At 42.3% G+C, this 16,707-nt stretch overlaps 1 non-coding gene across 1 annotated transcript; it reads right to left on the minus strand.

Annotated features, from left to right (window-relative positions):
* Positions 1-2,620: 2,620 nt before the first annotated feature.
* Positions 2,621-2,727, minus strand: LOC130470927 (small nucleolar RNA R71). The gene has a single exon (XR_008931642.1). It is a non-coding gene; the product is annotated as a small nucleolar RNA R71 (small nucleolar RNA).
* Between the last annotated feature and the right edge of the window lie 13,980 nt (positions 2,728-16,707).

The raw sequence follows: 16,707 nt of genomic DNA on the forward strand, positions 1-16,707 counted from the left end.
CTGTGTTTATGACGCACCCGGAGGGTTTTGTCAATCAAAAGAACCAAGGAAAGGCATGCAAGCTTAAGAAGTCCATTTACGGACTAAAGCAGGCATCAAGGAGTTGGAATAAACGATTTGATGAAGCAGTCAATAAGTTTGGCTTCATCAAGAATCAGGACGAATCTTGTGTATACAAGAAGGTCAGTGGGAGTAAAATTGCATTCCTAGTCTTGTATGTTGATGACATACTACTTATTGGAAACGACATTCCTATGTTGGAGTCTGTAAAGACTTGGCTTGGAAAGTGTTTCTCAATGAAGGACTTAGGAGAGGCACAGTACATATTGGGCATCAAGATCTATAGGGATAGATCTAAGAGGATGATTGGACTAAGCAAGAGCACTTACATTGACAAAGTGCTAGCTAGGTTCAATATGATGGAAGCCAAGAGAGGCCATCTACCCATGTCACATGGCACATATCTAAGCAAGACTTAGTGTCCCAAAACATCTGATGAGCGTAGAAAGATGAGTGGAATTCCATACGCTTCGGCTATTGGATCCATCATGTATGTTATTATTTGTACAAGGTCGGATGTTTCCTTCTGATATGCATGTTTTATATAGTATTTTTACCCCTGTCCCTTAGTACTTTTATGTGTCAAACGTGCTCTTAGGAGCCGTTTCTAGTACTAATGTGTGTTATTGAGTGTGCCTTGAGTTTCAGGTTTGATTATAAGAAATTGGTCTTTTTAGACCCGTTTCATGTTGATCTAGGCCACTATATGAGCCCGAGGAAGTTCGGGACCTCCATCGCCGACTTTCGGGAGCCTTGGATGCTTATGGTTGAGCCCCGAGAGTTAGACTCAGTGATATGGGCGAGCTACATTGAAGATTGCAAATCGCCCTGGAAGCTGAGGGCGAAATGCAACCATCGGGCGGAATTTAGGCCATCTGGATTCATCAACGCGCGCCCGATCGGGCGGTCATCCTGGAGGCTATGTGGAGAGTTCACAAACCGCCCGATCGAGCGAAGCGACGCCCGATCGGGCGACGCCAACCTCCATCAGTTTTTCGCGCATTTGTTTTCCGTTTTTTAGGCTTTATTTTGGAAAACTATATAAGCAAGCTTTAATTATTTTTAGAGGACACTTTATTTTCTAGTATGGAACCTTAGTATTATTTCCCTTAGCCTAATTTTATCTCTAGTTTATGCAAAAACACTTAGTTTAATTCTCAATAAAAATTCAAGCTTTCACTTTCCTTTGTTCTTCAAATAGGTATTATTTCTTATTTCAATTCATTGTCTTTCTTTAATAATGCTTTCAATTATGATTATTGCTTTGTTTATTGTCAACATGCTTGAGTAATTTAATTTCTAGGGTTGGGGATCCATGAATAATATGAAGGGATGATTGAATGATTATGATTGTTGGCATTGTATTTGATTCCTATTGATTGGTTTATTTCACTATACAATTAGATTTGCGCAGGTTTAATTGTGGTAGTTATGAAATATCAAATTAAGATTCGAGAGATGCAATTTGATGTTTAGGCTTGTGTCAATAGGTGGAATTAGAGTTAATACGTAGCGAGAGCCCGTTAATTATAAGTCTATGATTAGTATCGACTTGAGAGAGCATGCTAGTCTAATTGATTACCTTGTTGATTATCGTGATTGTTCAATGTCCTGGATTATTATTTGTTGGCGAGCCTATACCCTAGATTCCTTAATATATTGATTCATTCTTGTTTAATATTCGTTCGTAGTCTTATCATACAAACCATCAACCAACTTTTGTTCACAATAGTCTAGATTAATTAATTGATAGTAGAAAGAACGCTTGTTTCCCTGTGGATTCGATCCTGACTTCCCTTGCTACCTAGCTAGTGGACCTTAGGTTATTTTTGATTAGGTGATACGACTTTAGCCTGTCAAAATTTGGCGCCGTTGCCGGGGAAACGGTTTTATTTTCTGTTGTTGATTGCTTATCCTAGATTATTGTTTGTTACTACTCAAGGAACTCACGTTCCTTGAGACCGGATCTCACATTGTTTTGTAGTCTTTGTCTATGCCCAGGACCGTAGGTACTAGTAATCTTACTCCATTCGATCCTGAGCCCGAAAGAACCTTTCGTAGACGAAGAACTTTCATTGCACAGTGTGGGAATTACTCTGATTCTGATCATACTATTGGCGATCTTTTTCCTTCAGATACAGATTCAGTTTCAGAGATAGAGATGGGTGACGAAAATCTGATACCGCCACCTACCCCACGGCTTACAGACTATTCTAAGCCAAGTCTGTCCGTGCTACCAAAGGCGATCATGCCTTCCATTGCAGCTGAGACCTTCAAGATTGAGCCTGCATTGATTAACATGATCGAGAGACGCCGGTACGGTGGGGAACCAGGTGAAGATCCAAATCTTCACATTCAGTCCTTTATCCAATATTGTTCCACCATCAAGCAAAAGGGATTGACTCCGGAGCAGACTATGGAGATACTTTTCCCGTTCTCTTTGAGTGGGAAAGCTAAACTGTGGATTAATGGGTTGAATCGGGCGGCTTTGAAAATCACTAATTGGGAATCCTTGGCTCTTGCTTTTTATGTTAAATATTTTCCACCTGAGAAAACGGCTCGTCTGAGGGGTCAGATATTAGGTATCTCACAACAAGCGGATGAGAGTTTGTTCGAGGTCTGGGAGAGATTCAAGGATTTGCAAAGAGAATGCCCGCACCATGGTTTGGAAGATTGGTTCTTGATTCAGCAGTTTTATAATGGTCTGGGCAATGAGTCTAGATGTTTGTTGGATTCAGCTGCCAGTGGGAGGTTCATGCAACTTGAGGTGCCTAGAGCTACGGAGGTGATTGAGGAGATAGCCATTCACAATGCCCAGTATGGAAATCCTAGAGGTCTATCTAATAGGGATGGTAAGCATGATTTAAATTCTATTGAACAATTAACTGCCCAATTGACTGCTTTACACTATAAGTTTGATAATATGCAAGCAGCCAATACTCAATCTGCCCAACCTGCTAGTGTAGCTGCTATGAGTGCCCAACCTGCTACTGTTTGTGAAAGTTGTGGAATGTCTGGTCATTATGCACCGGAATGTAGGAGCTCTGTTGAACAATGTCATTCATTTCAATCCTACAAACAAAATAACCCGTTCTCCAACTCTTACAATGAGGGCTACAAAAATAACCCTCTACTATCCTACAAGAGCAACAATATCCAGAACCCTCACCAAGTCCAACATCCACCACAACAACCATACCAACCCTACCAACCACGAAACAACTACAACCAACAGTCCAGTGGACCACCTGGGTTCCCTAGACAACATACATCACCTCCACCACCACCACCTCAAACCACACAGCCTGACCCTATGCTAGTAGAGATGAGAAACATGATGCTACAAATGCAAAAATCTCTAAGTGAAAAGGATGCAAAAATCGATGCTCTTACTGCTCACAACAAGATCATTGATACACAGTTGGCACAGATGGCTACTACTATTGCAGGGAGGCCACCAGGCCAACTTCCTTCACAGCCCGAAAATAGGGAGACTGCTAATGCAATTACATTGAGGAGTGGTAGGGATTATGATGGTCCTTCTATGCCGGTTGAGGTTGATTCCGGGGTGTCTGCTAGTGATCTGGTCAGTGAGGAAATCCCGAAGATAGTTATGGATGTAAAGGAAGCTTAAAAGGTAGTCAATGAGAATGAGGCTACAACTGAGGTTAAGAAGGGGGCGGATATTCAAGTACCACCTATTGCACTCCCCTTCCCAAACCGACAACTCAAGAATAAGCTAGACAAGCAGTTTGGCAGATTCTTGGAAGTGGTCAAAAATTTGCAGGTAACGGTTCCTTTTACTGAATTAATTTTATAGGTTCCTGCTTATGCTAAATTCATGAAATATATTTTGACCAGGAAACGTGCTTTTTGTGAGGTAGAGACTGTAGCTTTCACTGAGGAATGTAGTGCTTATTTGCAAAACAAGTCTCCACCTAAACTTAAAGATCCCGGGAGTTTTTCCATCCCATGTAACATTGGCACCGTGTTTATTGATAAAGCTTTATGTGATCTAGGTGCTAGTGTGTCTGTCATGCCTTTGTCTGTCTGTACTAAACTGAATATGGGTGAGCTTAAGGTTACTAATATCACTCTACAGATGGCCGACCGTTCTGTCAAATACCCCTTAGGTGTTTTAGAGGACGTCCCTGTTAGAGTAGGTAAATTCTATATACCTGTGGACTTTGTAGTATTAGACATGCAGGAGGATTCTCAAATTCCCATAATCTTAGGTAGACCCTTCCTCCACACGGCGGGGGCGGTAATTGATGTTAAAAGTGGGAAATTGACATTGTCTGTTGGGGATGATAAGGTGACTTTTAATCTGAATAGTGCCTTAAAAAGTCCCATGCTAGAGGAGGAACAATGCTACCGCATAGATGTAGTTGATTTTATTACTCGTGATAACGTCTCCCAAGTTCTCGAAAGAGACCCTTTGGAGGCAGTGCTTTGTTGTGAGTCTTCTGCAGGTGATAGCAGTTCTTGGAGTGCTGAAGTGGATGCTCTGGAGTTGGCTCTTAATGGTGGAGAATCTGAGCCGGAGAGCACCAAATTGAAGAGGTTAGTTCGGCCGGTTTGTTCTGTTAAAGAGGTAAAGAAACCCGAACTTAAGCCTCTTCCTGCTAACCTTAAATATGCGTTTTTAGATGAAGAACAACTTTGCCCTGTGATCGTCAGTACTGCACTTGATGCAAACCAGTTATCCCAACTTCTTATTGTGTTGAAAAGGCACAAAAAGGCCATTGGGTACAGTATTGATGATTTAAAGGGTATTAGCCCTGACTTTTGTATGCATAGGATACATCTAGATGAAAATCATAAACCATGCATCCAACCCCAGCGTCGTTTGAACCCTGTCATGCAAGATGTTGTAAAAGCTGAAGTTATGAAATTGCTTGATGCGGGTATTGTGTATGCTGTGTCCGATTCTAAGTGGGTGAGTCCTGTTCAGGTAGTGCCTAAGAAAGGGGGGACAACTGTGGTGAGAAATGAAAAAAATGAGTTGATACCAACTAGGGTAGTCATAGGTTGGCGCATGTGCATTGATTATAGGCGTCTTAATGTTGCTACTAAAAAGGACCATTTTCCCCTTCCCTTCATTGATCAAATGTTAGAAAGGCTAGCCTGTCACAAGTTTTTCTGTTATCTGGATGGTTATTCTGGTTTCTTTCAAATTCCCATACATCCAGACGACCAGGAAAAGACCACCTTCACCTGTCCCTATGGTACCTTTGCATATCGTAGGATGCCTTTTGGTCTGTGTAATGCACCTGCTACTTTCCAACGTTGCATGATGAGTATCTTTTCTGATTTTATTGAGTCTATCATGGAAGTGTTTATGGATGATTTTAGCGTCTATGGTACTTCTTTTGATTCTTGCTTGCTAAATCTGACTAAAGTTTTGAAAAGATGTGAAGAGTGCAATTTAGTCTTGAACTGGGAAAAGTGTCATTTCATGGTTACTGAAGGGGTGGTTTTGGGACATTTGATATCTGATAAGGGCATTCAGGTGGATCGAGCTAAGGTCCAAGTGATTGAACAATTATCCCCTCCAGTTAATGTGAAGGGTGTTAGAAGTTTTCTTGGTCATGCGGGGTTTTATCGCCGCTTTATCAAGGATTTTTCTAAAATTGTTAAACCACTTACCCAGCTCCTCCTCAAGGATGCCCCGTTTGTGTTTACTGATGCTTGTCTTGAAGCCTTTGACAGGATTAAACAGGCACTGATTTCGGCTCCCATCATTCGTTCTCCCGAATGGGATCTTCCGTTTGAGATAATGTGTGATGCTAGTGATTATGCAGTTGGGGCAGTTCTGGGTCAGAGAAAGGAGAAGGTTTTACATGCCATCTATTATACAAGTAAGACCTTAGATGAAGCTCAAGTTAATTATGCTACTACTGAGAAGGAGCTTCTAGCTATAGTCTATGCCTTGGATAAATTCCGCACCTATCTGATTGGATCCAAGGTGATAGTCTATACTGACCATGCGACCCTTAAGTATCTGCTCTCTAAGAAGGAAGCCAAGCCTAGGCTTATTCGATGGATACTACTGCTACAGGAGTTCGATCTAGAGATCCGCGACAAGAAAGGGGCTGAGAATGTGGTTGCAGATCACTTGTCTAGATTGAGGTATGACGATGGTAAGGGATCTACACCGATTGATGATTCATTTCCGGATGATCATTTACTTGCACTTGCCAGTCAGTCACCATGGTTCGCAGATTTTGCTAACTACATTGTGGGGAGAATTCTTCCGGACGATCTTTCATATCAACAGAAGAAGAAATTCCTACATGATGTCCGGTTTTACTTTTGGGACGACCCTTATTTGTTTCGTGAGACTGCTGAAGGGTTGTACAAGCGTTGTATTCTAGAATGGGAAGTTTAAGGTGTTATCAGTAGGTGTCATTCTTCACCTTATGGTGGTCACCATGGACCGTCTAAAACAAACGCTAAGTTGTCACAATGTGGTTTTTACTGGCCTACTATGTTCAAAGATGCACAGGCTTTTATTATGGCTTGTGATGCGTGCCAGAGGACCGACACTATTTCGAGGAGGTATGAGATGCCACAGAACGGGATCCTTGAGGTTGAGATTTTCGATGTGTGGGGAATTGATTACATGGGACCATTCCCATCGTCCAAGGGTAACTTGTATATCCTTGTTGCTGTAGATTATGTGTCAAAGTGGGTGGAAGCCGTTGCCTCACCTACTAACGATGCTAAGACAGTCATCTCCCTGTTCAAGAAGATCATTTTTCCTAGATTTGGGGTTCCGCGCGCTTTGATCAGTGATGGAGGGTCACACTTCCATGAGAGGCATCTGGATGCGCTCCTGCGCAAGTATAGGGTTTATCACTGCACTGGGCTAGCCTACCACCCTCAGACGAGTGGTCAAGTCAAGGTCTCCAACCGAGAGATCAAATCTATCCTTGAGAAAGTGGTGGCGAAGTCTAGGAAGGATTGGAGCGATAAGCTGGATGATACTCTATGGGCATACATAACCGCCTTTAAGACACCTATTGGTACCTCCCCGTATCGGTTGGTGTATGGAAAGGCGTGTCACTTACCAGTAGAAATGGAGTATAAGGCTTATTGGGCAATTAAACAGCTCAACATGGATGCAAAGCTAGCCGGTGAGAAGCGGTTACTTCAATTGGGTGAGCTCGATGAATTCTGACTACAAGCCTATGATTGTAATCCCCCGTAATCTTATACATTTCATTTATATATTTTGGCGTATATTTAATATATTTAAATAAGAATTTATGAATTTTGGAAATAAATATATAATTAACGTACATTTACTTATTACATTTTAATATTTTCAACGATTTACGAAATCGAAAATGATTTTAGAATTTTAAGTTGAAAAGAATTTGAATTACGAAAGTTGATTGAATTTAGGAAACGATCATATTCAGTTTTGGATTCGAATCATAAAAGCTAAATCCTAATCCTAGCCTACTTGGGAAAGCCCAACATCAAAACCCAAACCTCAAACCCTCACCCAAACTATTTCACGTAAAATAAACCAAGCCCTCCTCTCTCCCCTCCATACTCACGTGAAACCAAAAAAAAAGAGGAAACCCTCCATCCTTCCTCCAATCTCACGCACACCCTCAGACGTCCTCTCTCCCTCCACGCCGTCGCCGAGCCGCCTCCGTCTAGCACTCCTCAGCCGCCGCCTAGTACGGTAACACCCTCCTCTTCATCCTTCTTCTTCGTCTTCTCTCTTTCCTTCCCCTTTGTTTTCGAGCTACCTTAACCCCTTCGTGTGTCGCAGCAACTCGAGTCGCACAGCCGCCTCCAAGTCGCGCCGCCGTGCCCAGCCCCTGCCGCGAGCCACCTCCGTCCGCCAGCTCTCTCTCTTTCCTCCTTCTTGAATTGGTTACTTTCTTAAACCCTAAGTAACTAATTATTTTAAATTAAAGCTTGTTAATTTAGATTATGTTCTTGATATTAAATTTATGATTTTTATGGTTTGAACATGATTTTCAGATTTGGGTTGAGATTAAAAACGAATTAATTTTCAGTTTTGACTAATTAAAATTAAGTTAGGGCTTAATCATGATTTATTAGTTTGAATTATGTTTTCTTGAATTAAAGCTATGGGTTTTGTGATTTAAATTATAAATTTGGGATTATATGAATTTTATAATAAAGTTATTAATTTTCAGATTATCTAATTACATTGAAATATTGATTTTTGATTGTTTAAAGTATGAAATTCAAGGTTTTTATGATTATTAATCATGATAGGTTGAGTATGGATCATTGAATTGGTTGTGTTGAGATACTAGGAACATAGATTGACCATGGTGAAGCTTTTAAATGAATTTATATTGCTGAAAATTTAAAGTACGATGTTTGCAAAAGTTTTCAACGAATTTCAATCACTAATTCAATAATTATGATTCTAGGAAATCAAATGTTTAAGTTTTGATATTGGGGAGAGTTCTAAATATGTTTAGGATGCATTTAGAATGCTCTCTTATGGTTGTCAATGATTAGGAATTGATTGAGAATATTTGTTGGTTGTTTTAGGCGGAGAATTCTCTTTAGGCGACTTTTGAAAGTGTTAAAGTGGCCTATCAGTTTGTTTACACAAGGTACGTACATACCTGCGTGCTTGGAATGTGTGCTAATTGTTGAAACCATGTTGAATTTGTTGTTGAACTTGGTTATGTTGATATTATTGTTGAACTTGGTGATGTTGATATTATGGACGAACTTGGTTATATGGAATGTGCATGTTTAATACTGTTGGACAAACTTATTGAACTTATTTTGCACTAAGAGAACTGTAACATGTTAGTATGGATGATTGATACAAACATGTTGGTTGGGAACACTAGATTATTCTATATGATTGGTTTGGATCGATTGGTTGTTGTTCCCTTTTTAGCTTTTCACTACTTTATGAGGGCCGAGGACCTTGTTTAGTAAGTTGAAACTTTATACCCATATACAGGGTTGATCATGGTTAAAGGAAAGGTTGGGTAAATTGGAATGAGTCTTGATTGATGCCTTTATGATCACGTACTTAATCCCAAGATAAAAACAGTTGTGAACGAATGTGGATTATATGCCTTATGTGATTGTTGAGTCATAACAGAGTCTCAATTTGTAAATCATGTAAAGTGAAACTGAGTAGCAATAGCTTTAGACTGTGCACGTCTAAAGTGACGGACAAACAAGAGTTGGGGTTCATGGTGGTAGCCCATGGCCTTTATCTCGGACCGGATTGATCACCGTGTCCTCTTTTATTTAAATGTTCCTCGATATCGCAGGTCTCTGAGGTTATGGAGTCGCGCCCGTACCTCGTCTTCCTTAGTGAAGGCTGTCGGACGGTCAACTCGGTCCATTGTCTATTTCAACTAAAATAATATTATTGTTGTAGGTCTAGCCTAGTCTAGTCAAGTATGGTCGTCAAATTATCATGTTCTGTCTGTCCTTGTTTATGTTTAATAGTATTATGTTAGGATTATTATTGTTTTTAGTATGTAGTACTCAGCTTTGCTGATTACGTGCTTTGTTTGTGTGTGTTGATCATGGCTATGCCTTATTGATCCTGTGATGACCCAACTTTGGTGAGCAGTCTCTAAGGATCAATAAGCGTTGCCCATCTACAGGTTTGAAGATGATGCATCATTGGGATCGGGATTAGAGAGCTTGTAGTTATATTTGCTTTATTAAGTGATTTGGTTTGTTAACTTAAATTTGAAATTGTCGTACTATTCGTATTTCCTTATTTCAGTTAATTGGTTTTGGACCTAATATGTAATAAGATTATTTATGAACCTAAAAGTTAGTTTTATGTTTTCCGCTGCAAAATTCTGAATAAGCCGTTACGTTTTCACACGGGCGATAATACTTTGATGATTCCCTACAGTTATATTTAAAAAGGGTTATTTTAGAAATTGGGAATTGTCGGGGTGTTACAATGATAGTGCCCGGATTTACATGGAAAAGACCAAGAAGTGGCACGACAATCACATTTTGCATAGAGAGTTCGCGATGGGCGACAAGGTTCTACTTTTTAACTCTAGGCTTAAGTTATTTCCTGGAAAACTTAAGTCTAGGTGGTCTGGGCCGTTCACCGTAACTATGGTAAGCAAGTTTGGGTCTGTTGAAGTAGAGAATGAGAATGGTGAACGATTCAAGGTCAACGGGCAACGTCTGAAGTTGTACCATGATGGGGTTACTGTAGGAGTGGTTGAGGTCCATCACCTCAATCCCTCCGCCTCATAGACTGCATATTCAAGGTAACAAGGTCGAGCGGGACCTAGACATAAACCAGTGCTTTGCGGGAGGCAACCCGTATTTTATCGCTTTCGTAGTATAAGTTTGATTTTTTATTCTATTTTTGTGTGTTTAGTTAGTATTTCCCATACCTAAGTGTGTTTAAGTATTGGTTTTGGTGTTAGTGAGGCGAGAAGAGGGCATTACGCTGTTTGGGTGTTCAATAATGTGCAGGCCTAAAGATCCAAGTTCGAGAAAGTGAAATTACGCACAAGGCCAAGCACGCTGCAAACCGCCCGATCCGAATCGGGCGAGGTGCGCCCGATCGGGCGCGCACTGTGTAGACACCTACATTTGTCCCCATTCCCGAAAGGGAAGGTTCGATGATGAAAACGTAAATCTCCACTTGACAACGCATCTCCTATAAAATAACGAACCTCAATTCCCCTTTTCATTCCACCCGAAACCTGCTATTTATAGAAACCTGCTAAAAATAGTAACTGCCGTAAAGGGTAGCTTCTAAAAGTGGAAAGTCATAAAAGATAGAAGCCTGTCAGAATTAGGTGTTGCACTCCAACATAAATCCTAAATGAGATAGAAAACTGCGAGAATCCTATTCCTAATATGATTCGGAAATAAGAGTTACGTATTAATTAAAATCCTAACGAGCCTAGAGTTCGTAACGGGCCCAGACGCATTCCGTCATGAAATTGATACGCACTAAAAGACTCGATTAAGTCTCAAACACTACGGATTTCAGGAATCCGAATCTGACTAAGAAAACAGCCCAGACCCTATTTTCAACGCCTGGCTCTGGGCGCCGAAATCTTCGGCGCCCAGGCCTGGGCGTTGAAAATACCTGGGTACGTGTTTTTTCCTAATTCTTTGTGGATTAGAACTCTGCAATTCTATCTTTCCACTAACTCTTCCCTATAAATACAGCCCCAAATTCGACGTGAAAAGGATACACACACAATTCATATTCTGAGTATTGACTCCAACCCTTAGCCTAAGCCTCTCGCTGCGAAATTGTTCACGCGTTCTGTCGCAATCGATCCATAAATCGAACAGAACGTATCCCGTCCCATAATTTGAGATTCGTTAAATAAAAAGAAGAAATAGAAAAGTCAAAGTGGTTAGTTTTCTGAGAACCGTGACGCACCTCTCAAGGGTGCGTCGTAATGTCTCCCTTTTCGATGATTTAATTGCTTTCCTCGCCCTTTTTATGAACTGTTAAACTAACTAAATCTGATTGTTCTACCACGCTTAATAAATATAATATTTTTGGGAAATTGGATTATCATGCTAGGTCCCTTAATGCAATCTAAATCAGATAATCGCGATCGATCTAGTATTATATGTTGCATATTGCTAAAATCAACTCAGATTAGTTTAATAGTTAACGCATGTCCCTTCAATTATTTATGCTGAGCTAGTAAGGATATCCTGCCTCTGGAGTTATCGAAGAGTGAGTACTCCTCTCGGTAGTTACAGTCCCCCGAACCCTCAATCTCTACCTTGCGGGTGTATGTTGAGAGATCCCCACACCAGGGATCACAAGGGAACCTACGGCCGTCGTGGTCAAACATAATTGCACTCGCTTTATGTCACGATAACCGGGTTTTGTCAGTTTTTCTCATTGTCGTTAAAAACTGAATGGCGACTCCTATATTACTAGTCAATTGGGTGTAAACTCACAGGAAATCCAATTACACTTGATTGAATAAAAAGAATCGTCACACCCATGAGGGACGAGGTCACGCATTAGCCTCGTGCTTTTTCGACCCCCTCACAGTGGCGACTCCACTGGGGATAGTAAAGGAAATACTCGTGCTTGTAGGTAATCAAAATAGCCGAAGGGTGAAACGATCCTACCCCGCGTTTATTTCCCCATCAAGTTGGGACGACCTGAAAATTAGCATATTAATGAGAACGGGCAGAACCGCATAACGAATCTCGGCTCCCTCGGGAGTTGGGACTAAGGATACCTTTTTTCGCCAATAGGGGGGTGCATACGCCGCGCATGTTGCCCACTCGGTACTTGTGCAGGTAGTACACCTATCCCGAACCTAATCGCTCGCTCATTAGGTCCCTCTCGCCTGCATGCCCCCTTGGCTTGCACTTGCGGGTTGGCCTCTTGAGCGAAATTCGTTTGTTGAAGACACTACCTCGACCGGGGCATGTGTTGGATCTACGATAGAAGCGGTACCAAGCCAGGCGCAAATAACTACCCATAGAAGCCTATCATAAACTACATGACATGTTATTATCGCCTCATGATGAATGTTAGTTATGTGTAGCGAAATATGTGATTGTGTGTGACAAACTATCCTAGGAAACCAACGACCTTAAAAATTTCCCAAACATTCATAGACTAATTTGCCAAAGAGTTATACCGAAATACGTGTTCCGCAAACCCGAATGATCGCCACAAAAATAAGCGACGCTCGGGATGGCCTGTAACGAATCCCACAAACGCTGCACAACGCGTAAAGGACGTTATTAGGCAAGCACGCAAATTGAAGTCGCATAAACAAAAGTAGACGTAAACAGAAAAAGAGAATCAGCCAGGGACGCTTTTTTAACGCCCCTGGCTGGGCGCCAGAATTTCTCACGCCCCTCGCTGGGCGCTGAAGTTGCTGCTTGGCCTTCTGGTCAGGCGCATCAGCCTCGGTGCCCGCGCAAAAGGAAAATACGTAGCACAAAAAATGTTCGTAAAAAGAATTGCTACGAGGGCGTAAGAAAAGCACTCGATTTCAAAAGCGACTCGTAAAAAAAAAAAAATTAATAACTCTTTGCGTCGTTGTTAGGCCTCCTACGACGACAATGCTCGGCACTAAAAACCGAACATGCTAACAATTGTGAATGTCACACGGGCAAGTGTTTCGAAAATCCAAAGAATGACAAAAAAAAACCAAAAAGTGTACCAACAAAAGAAAGAGTGAAAAACCAATAGAGAGAGTCGAAGTCTAGACTAAGTAATGCTTGAAACTTTGGGAACCTAAACTTTAGCTTATCTTATGCCTAGGACTGGTCCTGCCACTTGGTGTCGATCAAGGAATCAACGGTTAGTGCGTCTCGAAGATACATCGCCAACATCAGGTTTAGTGACTCCAAGCTCCGTCCGTCGTCCCTCATTTCAAGGATCACCGCTTCCCCAACCTCGATTCGCACCTTCAAACATGTCCATCGAAGATTTGCGAGACCAGATGGTCCAAATGACCCAACTTATGGGCCAGTTAAAAATGGAAAATGAAGCTTTAGCGGCTGCACAAGCCAAAAATGACCTCGATAACGAGAAGAGGATTGAAAAAATGGTCCTACAGCAAACCATGGGGAGCAAATACTTCTCCCTCGATCCTGAACCTTTTCCTGGCAAACTACCAGAAAAGTTCAGTTCATCTGACTTACCAAAGTTCAAGGCCACGGACAATCTCCGTGATCATCTACTGAGCTTTGTGAATGCCATGAACTTGAAAGGCGTGGACAAGTCCATGTATTTACCTACCTTTTCTTTGTCCTTGGAACCTGTGCCGCTCAAATGGTACTATCACCAGGACCCTAAGCTCTTCCCCACTTGGGAAGACTTTGTCAATGTCTTCATCAAGCAATACTCGTCGAACATGGATTTCCAAGTCACCATGCGCAAGTTGGAAGTTCTCTTCCAAAAGAAAAATGAGGGTTTCACAACCTACTTTGCTAGATGGAGGGACCAGGCGGCGCAGCTAATCAATAGGCCTCCCGAAACAGAATTGGTCCAAAAATTCATTGACAACCTGGACCCGGCTTACAGACAACACCTTAGGTACCTGGGACTTGACACTTTCAAAAGAGTTTATGATGTGGGAATAAAGATCGAGGACGACCTCGCCAAAACCATACAAAGCAAACCCACATATAAAAACAACACCTATAATCGGGGTAACACATCCCAAGCCCAAGAAGTCCATGCTGTAGAAGAGACTCCCGCCCGAAGAAGCCCTGGAAGATGGGTCCGAGATCGAAAGTTTGCCCCACTCGGGTCGACTTTGGTACAAGCCTTTGAAAGACTAACCAATCAAAGAAAGTTGAGACCTATAGGCCCCACCCGTGACCCTCCTGTCAAGGGCAAATATTGGGTCGAAGGTACTTACTGCAAATTCCATCAAGGAAATGGGCATGACACTGAAAACTGCTGGAATCTAAAACATACGATCCAGGACATGATAGAGGATGAAGTGATACCTCTCCCCAACGTTGGCAAATCCAACAACAACAAGAGCCCACTCGGCTCTTGTCACATCTCTCTCGACCAACCAGAGAACTTTGACCCCACGGTGTACATCACGCCTCAAGGTGCACCACTCGTTGTGGTCCCTATGGATCGAATAGAGAGAGAAGTGTGCGGTGTGTGGGATGATGATGCTGAAGATATTTACCTATCTCAAGTGTCGGGCCAGGACCTCTTCACTGAAACTTGGCCCGGGTATGCTCTCATTGACACCACCCCTCAGGAGCCCGAGGTCGACAACCTCACCCGATCCGGAAGAATATACCAACCGGATATTCAACCACCTCCTATGGACGACATCCCAGTTAGGCAAACCCCCGAGAATGGACGGCACGCCACCATCGCAGAAGTCATTGAAAATCCTCTCTTGAAACAACTAAAAAGAACCAAGGCCGAGATTACCATCTGGGATCTCATGTGTACTTCAAAGGAACATCGCGAAAAGCTTATTCGCTCACTCGACCTCATCTCAGTACCTACAGATATTACACCTGACTCATTGGTTATCCATGTCACGAGAGATGCCAGAGAAAAGGCCATAGTTTTCACTGATAAAGACTTGCCCAAAGAGGGGGGTGCTCACAATAAAGCCCTTTATCTAGTGGTTGGATGCAAAGGACAAAACATCCCCCTAGCACTTGTAGATAACGGTTCGGCGGTTAACGTTTGCCCGTTGCGAACCGCGCATTGCTTGGGACTAGGAAGCGATGACTTCCAAACCTCCACACAAGGGGTACGAGCCTATGATAACCCCCGAAGGCCTGTGTTGGGAAAAATCAACCTTACCATACAAACCGGGCCTGTGGCACGCACCACGGAGTTTCAAATAATCGACATCAAGCCCACTTTCAACCTCCTATTGGAGCGACCTTGGCTCCATGACTTAGGAGGTGTGGCTTCTACCCTGCACCAAATGGTTAAACTTAACCATAACGGGGTAATACTAGAAATCCGCGCCCCTCCTCTCGACATCAGTTGTACTATGGTTGGAACGGCCGAAACTGCAGACGACCTTTATGGGTTTCAAATGGAAGAAGCAATCTAGTTCATTGAAGACTATGATCCAGCATTCCTAGACCCGCATGCATCCCGGGTCATCCCTAGAATGCTGCTAGCTCAAGGTTATTTCCCAGGAACCCCATTGGGCATAAGGAAGAAGGAATGCACATTCCATCCTTTACCCAACAAATCTACTCCCTTTGGCTTAGGCTATGAACCAACGGAGGAAGATATTGCTGACCGCCTGTCTGGGCTACGCCTTAACAAAGACAAACAAACCACCCTCCTTCCCCCGTATCAAAGGACCCTTAACGGGATGTTCGTTCAGGAAGGAGAAGAACACCCATGCTGTGATTTCCCTGAACTCTTCGTTCAGGATGGCTTGCTAAAACCCGGATTTGAAATTTTCCATGACTGCCACACCTTGGATGAGGCACCCCACCTCACCAAGACTAAAACAGCTGAAATATTGGACAACCAGGCTCTATGGACATTGTTTAACGAATCGAGGCCTATGGAGAACGAGACTGTGATGACTACCCTAGCTTTACAAGATGAAGGTTTCGATCCAACCCGGTTAATCTCTCCTGCATCAACACTAGAAAAGATCGAGAACGGATGGGTGAAGACATATCAGTGGGTCAATGCAAAAGGAATAGAATTCAAGATGAGTACCGGTGAAGGACCGAAGTTTTATGAGACTAAACCCCAGGCTTGAGCCATATAGAGCACCATTAGTAAAAAGCGCCTAGTAGTTCTTTAGATTGGTAGAAAAAAATAATAGAGACTTTAGATGGTCCCAAGGCCCCTTAGAATATAGGTCAGTTTTATTTCTGTGTGTTTTCCTTACTTTTCGAATCAATAAAGGCGTAATATTTCTCCTAAAAATTCTATTCTAACACTAAATGAACACCAAATGTACTTGCATAATACAAAAATAAAGAGGCGGCCCACTCTAGGCCCAACAAACAAAGCCCACTCGGTTTTGAAATAGTGCCATGGGAGCCAATTCCCGAAACCCACAAAATAAACCGCACCATCCCATTCATATCCCCAAAACATAAAAGTCAACCAGTGTAACCATAAAAATCAACCCATACAACCCAAAGAAGTCAAAGGAAATCAAAATC

Source organism: Spinacia oleracea, chromosome 3 (genome assembly GCF_020520425.1).
Source record: "Spinacia oleracea cultivar Varoflay chromosome 3, BTI_SOV_V1, whole genome shotgun sequence".
Classification (NCBI taxonomy): Eukaryota; Viridiplantae; Streptophyta; class Magnoliopsida; order Caryophyllales; family Amaranthaceae; genus Spinacia; species Spinacia oleracea.